Below are 9,189 nucleotides of genomic sequence, written 5' to 3'. Positions count from 1 at the left end.
TGATAAAGCCATAATTGATAACAAAACTATATAGATGGAATTCATAGGGGAGTGTTATGACTATATGAATGTTTACCTATTTATCAATTCTAATGGTATCCATAAAATTTTAAATTGATATCATAAATTCAATTTTAAATTGATATCATAAAAGCAACAATTGGTATTGAGTGTGTACACACATTTGATATGCATGTTTGATGATATGCTCAGAATATGATTTTATTTGAACTTATCCATTTTTTTTTCTCTTTTTGATTGATGTCAAAAGGAAGAGAAGTCTTTAAGCAAAAATTAAGCATGAACATAATATATATCAAAAGGAGGAGAAGTATTTGATATTGATAAACTTGAACTTGAATAAAGTGATGAGCATGATTGTAAAATGAAGTGATGAGCATGATTGTAAAGAGTTTTGAAATTAATATTGATCTGACATATGTTAAGATGAGCTTATTTTTTGAAAGGGGGAGTGTGTTAAGGCTCACTCCATTTTTTGCTCTATTTGTCATCATCAAAAGGGGGAAATTGTTGGCCTTAAAGGTTGACATCTTCTTTTGATGTTAACACAATGTAGAACTTTAACATGTGTGTTGAGTGAGTGTATTTTGTAGGACTCAATGATGAATTAAGGTTAAACAACTCATGAAAGTTGTACTTCAAATAAAGAGATTATATCAAAATGAAGCATGGAGTCAAAAATGGAGTTAAAGATAAATCTGAAGATCATGAGAGCATGAGATTAGAAAGTAGAACATGATGACATTCTAAAGAAAGATGCAGAAGCATAAAGACCTTTACAGCATTCAAGAATAAAAATTGAGAAAAATCTAGGAAATTAAATGTAGTACTTCAAATAATTTCAAATGGATTACATGAAACTCTAGATTATTTATAAGACCTAGATACCGTTTAATATACTTGGAAAAATAATTTATAAGGTCAAAATTATTTCAAAACGGTTAGTACTCATTTGTTGAATGAAAAGCACCCAAAAAGAGGATTTCCAAATGCTTATTAATTTTATACATCCAAAATTAGGTGGATTTTCTCTATAAACCTCTTTATATTAAAAAAGATCCACCAGTAAAGTGTAGGATTTTCTCTAGCTTCATTGAGCTACCTAATATTGTATCAAATTGGAGTTACACAGAACACGTTATAACGAAAGACTAAAAGGGTGCGAAAGCTGACAGTTAGTGTGGGTTCCACCAGAGTAGAATGCCTGAACCAAATGACAGGTGCTGGGTGGTGCAAGAAGGTGACTGCATGGCTTGGCAGGCGACTGCCCCTACTGTCCTTTAAAATAAACTAGGCAAATGCTGACAAACAGCCAGTTTACGGCAAGCGGCATTTTAAAATTTCTGCAAACGGATAATTTTTAAATGTGATTTCTTGAGGACTCAAAACTTTGTAAAAAATGGGGAATACACAAGTGCCACTGGAGATCAAGTTACATACTTTTTGAAGGTCGATAAATAGCCTTAAGATAATGAATAAAAAAAAACAAGAACAAGATCAAATTCTCACTCAAATCCTCACTCAATTGGTCTCACGTTCAAGGCTCTCAAGCTTACATATTATCCACGAATCAACTAAATTTTATAAGTTCCCTTCCCACCGAAATTGTGCTACAAATTCTAAATCTTTCAATCATTGATAGAATTAATCGGTGATATACTTCATTAAACTTCAAGTTAAATTTCATATTGTTATTTAATTTGAAGTATATAGTTTTAAATTGTTGTACTAATCAACTCTTTAAGGAGCAAATTTTTTGTACGCATCTATTTGATTTATTTCTTGTAGATTGATGATTCTAAGGATTGTTTGGATCGTTGGCTAAGCAAGGGGATATTGCTTAAAGAGGCGGGTTCTAGCCTAGTTAAGGAGTGATCGAACGAGGGGATATCGTTTGGAGAATGCGGGTTCTAGCCTTAACCAAGGAGTGTTGTAAAGGTATTGTTCCGCCCATTAAAGGAATAAGTTTAGTAAATCCTTTGGTGGTTTGCTAAAGGCGAGGACGTAGGTTGGGTATAAGCCAAACCAAGTAAAAATCTCTGTCTCACTCTCTCTTTCCCTTACTCTTTATTTTCGGTACATATACAACTGTATGGATGTTTTGAACATCTAAATCATACAAACTACGTAATTTAGAAATCAAGTAAACTTGAAGTCTAATTTTGATTTGGGTTGCGAAAACCGAAAGGGAGTACGTTGATTATACCATATCTTGCAAAAACCATACAGGAGTACGTTACTTGGTTAACATCCTAAAAATAAATTAACAGAAATTTTAGTTGAGTTCTGAGTATTGGGAAGAGTGTGGATATTGTATTGATTGGATTCTATATTACACATCATATTGAAAAAGCAAAACCATCAATACAGGGTTTTATATCAGCATGTACAAATTTCATATATACAAGGCTTATATAAACAAACAAATCATTTTATGTGCTTACATTATCAAAGTGTTGTATGTGTTAATTTTGGTTTGGTTGTTTACTTTCAAATTGTGATTGATTGGATTGGATGATTGCTTACTTGAATGGTTGAATGATTGTCTTATTGTGAATTGAATTGAGAAATAAGCTTTTACTGAAAGTTTGAAAAATCAACAAGTTAAGAATTGGTTAAAAAGAAGTTTAAGGATTCCCAAAAGGAATTAAAAAAAAATTTAAAAACCCAATTCACCCCCTCTTGGGACTACACCTTGCTTTTCAGCAACCATTTTTTCCGGGAGCCATAGCAAGATGTCTGAAGAGTTTCTAAGTTTCCCAACTCTTTCAATCACTTCTTTCGCTTTATTAAAACCCAGAATTCTTTACAAATTTTTCACATCCCATGCATTATTAATAATCAAATCTTTTAATTTGATATGTGAATGTGCACCATCTGAAAATTCTGAAAATAAAGGTTCTGAATCTAGAAACTTATCATACCACAATTTTACATCTCCTTCTCTAATCTTTTACTTAGATTTACTTAACAGCTCAGGCATACACTACAGAATTTTCCTCCAAAAAGAAAAATCTAATCTATGTGGCCTACAAAGAGCAATATGTCCTTCTTTAACATATTTAGCTTTAAAAAATCTAGCACATAAAGAATTTTGTGTAATTAACTGTCAACCAAACTTCATAAACAATGACTGTTGCACTTCCAAAATGTCCCTTACTCCTATGCCCCCATCCTCCATAAGAACACACAATTTCTTCCAAACCCTCCATTTCATTTTTTTCTTTCCCACTCTTAAATCCCTAGAAAAAAACGGCAAACATACCTTGTATCTTTTTTATCACCAGTTTCGGGGCATTTAGAACAGCTAACATATGCAGTAACATGCTCGAAAGCACATGTCTCAACAAAAATAGACGACCTCCGTGAGACAACAGTCTACCTTTCTAGCCCTCAATTTTCTTACTGATTTTTTGAATTAAAGGGTCAAAATGACAGCCCTTCAATTTACCATCCACAATCGGCACTCCCAAATACGTAAAAGGAATTTTACCTTCAATAAAACCAGACTCTTGTAGAATTTCTCCTTTCCTCTAAGCACCCAATTTCTTTGAGAATAAAATAACTAATTTATCTTTATTCACTCTTTGGCCAGTCTAGCTTTCATACTCCTTGATCACCTCCATTAACTAACTAACATATTTTTTACCAGCATTAGCAAAAATAATAACATCATTCGCATACATTAAATGCGATATAATAGGTGCACCAGTCGGATGTACAAACAGTAAAATCTGCTTCTCAGTCATCTTTTTTTGAATTAATCTAGAAAGAACTTCTTCCATGATGATGAAAATATATGGGGACAATAGATCCCTCTGCCTCAAACCCCTTTTTGACTTGAAGAAACCCCTATAAGTGTCATGCATCATAACAGAAAACCATGGAGTAGAAATACAATTCTGAATCAACTTACAAAAATAATTTGGAAAACCAAGAGCATGGAAAATCTTATCTACCACCTGTCACTTCACTCGATCATACGCTTTGCTTATGTCAAGTTTTAGCATCATATTACCTCCTCTCACCCACCTATGTAATAATTTTTTCATCTCTTGAGCAAGCGTTATATTTTCAAAAATACTCCTCCCTTTCATAAAAGTGTCTTACTCAAAAGAAATTAAATCACCCATCACTAACGATAACTTGCCAACAAGGATTTTGGAGAAGATTTTATAGATTACGTTACAAAAGCTTATCAGCCGAAATTTATGAAAATACTGAGGATCCTTTACTTTTGGAATAAGAACTATATAAAAGGAACAAAAATACCGAGGCAACATATCACCTTTGAAGAACACCCTTACCGCTTCCATCACATCATTTTTAATGATCTTCCATCAGGTAAGATAGAAAAAAGACTCAAAACCATCCGGTCCTAGGCTACTGTCTACAAAAACGAAAGAAATAGTCACATATACCTCCTCCTCCGTCGGTTCTTCCTTCAGTTGTCTTATATAATCCTCAAAACCACTGATTGGATGATACTGTCCAGATTTGGCCTTTGCACTGAACTATTGTGCCCTAAAAATTGCTCAAAATAATTCACATCCTCATCATAAACCATCTCCATATTTCCCAGCACCAAACCATCAAGAAGCATCATTGAATTCACACAAAAGTTATGCCTTCTTTGCATAATCACCACATGGAAGAACTTTGAATTTTGGTCACCATCAGTTAGCCATTTCTTCTTTACTTGCTACGCCAGCCTTGTTTTTTTCCTTCTATACCAGACCTCCAATTCAACCTGAGAAACAAGGAACTCTTCTTCAACTGATTCTGAGTACTCTATCTGCAGTACATTCTTATATTTTTCTACCCTTTCCTCCAACTCTTGCATGATACCACCAACACGACCAAAAGTTTGTTTATTCCACACCCTAAGCCTTTGTTTTAGCCTTTTCAATTTACCCGCCAATTTACTAAACCCTGAATTCGCCACTATATGTTCTCTTTAAGATGATTCAACCATTTTCAAAAAATCTCCATGCGACGTCCACATGTTCTGAAATCTAAAAGGCGATGGCCCATACCTCTCCACACTCACACCCAGCTGTAATATGATAAGAGAATGATCTGAAGTATTTCTTTTCAACAATGATGCCTTAGCTTCACCATATTTTATAGAAAAAACATTATTAATTAGCATCCTATCACGTTTCGCCCAACTTCTCGTCAATCCTTGATGGCCATTACACCAGGAAAATTAATTTCCTTCGAATCTGAGACCCAATAATCCACATCTATTAATACAACCATTGAATTCAGCCATAGACAAACCCAAGCGAGGTCGACCTCCCACTCTTTCCTCATCTGACCAAATTACACTAAAATCTCCCACAACAACCCAAGCCACATCAAAACTCAACATCCCCTGAAGTTGTTCTCATAATTCTCTTCTCTCAATATGATGACATTTAGCATATACAAAGGTAAAAGGCAGAGAGCCTTTATCCTCTGTTAACAAAATTGTCAAACATTGATTTGACGCACCAACCCAATCAACCTGAACATCATCTTTCCAGAATAGCCAAATCTTCCCACCTTCCTCTTCATTAGAACAACAATTAGTAAATTGCAAATACACCACCCACCTTCGTATCTTCTCCTCATCTTGAAAAGGTTCAGAAACAACCAAAATCAAAACCTTCTGATCTTTCACAATTTGTTTCAATCTTCTCTTCAATGTGCCCAACCCTCTTATATTCCAAAACATAACTTTATCAATCATAAGTTCAATTTTTGGGACACTACCTTAGCCCTCTTAGACTTTCTCACTTGCCCACCTTCTTTATTTCTTCCTTCCAATACACCCATTGACACATTACCTGGGTTAGAGCAATATTCTTTTTAAGTATCAATACAAAACTCCATATCTCCCTCAGATAACACATCATAATTATCCCTACACACCACACCCTCCTCTTCCCTCTCTCTTTCATCCACCTCCTCCACCAGAACCTCCTCCCCATCCTTATCATTTTCAACTTCTACCCCCCCCCCCTCATCAAAAACTCTGATTTCCTGGGAAGTCCTAGAACAACTACCCAGTTCTACCTAAACCCCTAACACCTCTGCCTTATGATCTTGAAAACATTCGGCTTTCTCTCTACTATTCTTACTCTACCAAGTTCACTTCATCCACTTTATGTGTACCCGCATTACTAACCTCATTCACAACTTCTTTATTTTTCTTATTCACATTCAAAGGACCACTTACATCTTTATTCTTTTTCTCCTCCACCCTCTGATCCTAAATCCACAAAACCGGACCTTTCTTTTCTACTATCACATTTTCTTTTCTAGCCACTTCTTTCCAAACTATCCCATCTCCCTCCTTCCTCATACCTACCTTCCTTTTATCCTTAGGTTTACTACAAACTGGCATACCACATCAGTGTGACCTTGCCTACAACATTTATTACAATAGAAACCCCTCTTCTCGAATATTACCCTTTGCCAACTCTGCTTTTGTCCTACCACCAACGAAAAACCCTCCATAGGATCCTTCTACAAATCCACTTCAACACACAATCTTGCACCAGTGGCTCGTGTTTTATATAATGTGGCATTATCTGTACCCAAAAAATCTACCAAATCTAGTGGCAAAACTTTGTAAATAGTCCAGTTTGTATAAATGTAAAGGTAAACCTAGTAAGAAAATCCACTATGGTGCATTCGATGGCTCCTTGTTGACATCAAAATTCGCGAACCAATTAAATAGCCGAAATTGGCACCCTGCCACCCATCTTTCTTCTCGTGCCCATGCATGAATGTAGTCTTTTTCATTTACCAAATACAACAAAACATGATAGTTGTCCATAAAAGTTATCATTGGAACTTCATAAAGACCCCAAGATTGGATAATATGCCTCCAAAGGACATCGATAGACGGCCTTGCAAAAAGAAATTTAAGCACCAACGCAAACTTCAGATCCTCAGTAGCCTTTTTCCATCTCCACATCCGAGAAAACAAAGTCTAATTCCCCATTAATTGGTTTCGGATTCCTCAAAGGGATTTTGAATTGGAATTGGCCTCTTCAATGCTTCTGCAAATGATTTTCCTCCAGGGAAACCTTCCCCATTTCTGACCATATCATCCCCCGAACCACTCCTTTCAACCAGTGAACCACCGTCGGTACCTCCCCTCAACCCTCCAGTAACAACAATAGGAGGCTGCCGGCCATGGCTAGCAGCTACCTATTTTCCATATTGTTAAAAAACCAAACTTTTTATGGAGAGAGTAAATGGAACATGAGTTGCGAGGGCAATTGCAAACTCCTTGGTGTGTGGTGTCCCCCAAGATTCCTGGCAATTCACAATAAAAAGACGTTGTTGGCTACGTCGTCGCCATCACCGTGAAACTATGTCACCGTCGCAGGTTCGCCGTTGTAGCTTCGTTGCCATCGTCGCCGTCGTAGGTTCACTATCACAGCTTCGTCGTCACTGATGCTAACCATCCTTTGCAATTGAGAGAAGAAGAAACTTGATAGCTTCCTGATGGTCGTCGTCACCGTCGTAGTTGCTGCTTCGTCTACACCGAGGCTAGTACCCTAACCCTCCTTCACGAGAGCTTCCTGGTGGCACGATAACGAAGACGTTGTCGCAAGAGATTCCCAGCAGTTCACAAAGACACCATTGGTCGCTCTATGTTGTCCTCCCCGTCACCATTGCAGATTCGTCGTCATTGTTGTCATCACCGTCACCGTCACAACTTCATCGTCGTCGTCACCGTTGCAGGTCACCATCGCGGCTTTGTCGTCACTGATGCTGGCTAACCCTAGACACAGTGCAACCCAATACTTTTGTGTTCAACTGATGATCATTAAATTAGAATTTACTAGAAGTGCTAGTAATTGTTATAGCTACATATATAAGTTGATATATATCATCCTTATTGTACTTTATTCTATTACTTAATGGGAGCATTAACTTTATTCATAATATTATTATTTTAAAATCATTCATAAATAAAATGATTTATTTCGAAAACACCTCATAAATTAATAATTTAATTTATTTAATGTTTAGTCATAATTAAATTGAATTTATTAATTAATAAGAGAAATTGAAGAAAAAATTGAATAAGCTACCATTGTATCTCATAATATTGGCAAATTTACCAACTTAATTTGTGTCCATGCCTTATACGATTTATAAAACTCCCACTTAAGATGGACATCTTTATTGAGTAATCAAACCAAAAAATCACTTTTTTACATTCTGAAATTCAAATTTGACAAAATTATTTGGCATATAAAATGTTTCCCAACTTGATCGTAATTTACCCTTTGTGAGAATTTTGACTTCAAAATTGTAAAATTAATTATTGACTAGGGATGAGTGACTTTTTTTTTTTTTTTGGTTACATAGGAACTCCACCCACCATCGAACCCTTTGGAACCTCTGGTATGGCACCAAATCTACGGATCAGCGTCCTCCGCCCCCAGGTCTCACTGATCAGGGCAAAGTCCGGATACGGACACGGCTTCCATGCATCATTTGAATGTTTGGCCAACTCGACCCTCAGGACACATCTCTATTACCATCCACAATCCCTACAGAAAACTCTCACCATCCACGGTCCCCGCTGACTTCATTACAATTGTGTTAGTTTTGTGTAAAGTTCAAGTGTTTAATTATTTTTTAAAATATAAAAATTAATTTCTTACATAACATTGTGCAACGCAGACTATTGAGTGTTATTCTCTCCGCCAAAAATTTTAATAGGATCTCCCTTATTTTTTTTAATCAATCCTAATTTTCTGATCCTTTGTATTTCTATAACAAATCATTGCAAACACTTGTATCTGTCATTTGATATGCCAAAATTCCACGATACCTTTATTTTTTCATTTGTCCAGAGATTATAATAATGTTATTTTCAAATAAAAATATATGTCACATGTATATTTTGCACATAATTGCATTCATTTTTTCTTTGCTTTCAAATTTTTTCAACATAAACACTACTAAAAATTCTCATTCATTTCACATAATAAACATTTTTTTAAAAAAAATCAACAATGAGATCATGAAACTTTAAAAGCAAAATAATAATAATAATAATAATAATGTCACGTCTATATAAAAAATTATGTATTGCACCAAAGGTCCTAATGTAAAATTCAAGTTGTTTGAACAACTTTCTCAAACAACTATCTT

The sequence above is a fragment of the Malania oleifera genome, chromosome 4 (genome assembly GCF_029873635.1).
Source record: "Malania oleifera isolate guangnan ecotype guangnan chromosome 4, ASM2987363v1, whole genome shotgun sequence".
Classification (NCBI taxonomy): Eukaryota; Viridiplantae; Streptophyta; class Magnoliopsida; order Santalales; family Ximeniaceae; genus Malania; species Malania oleifera.
The sequence above is the reverse complement of the archived record's forward strand: the minus strand, read 5'-3'. Positions refer to the sequence as shown.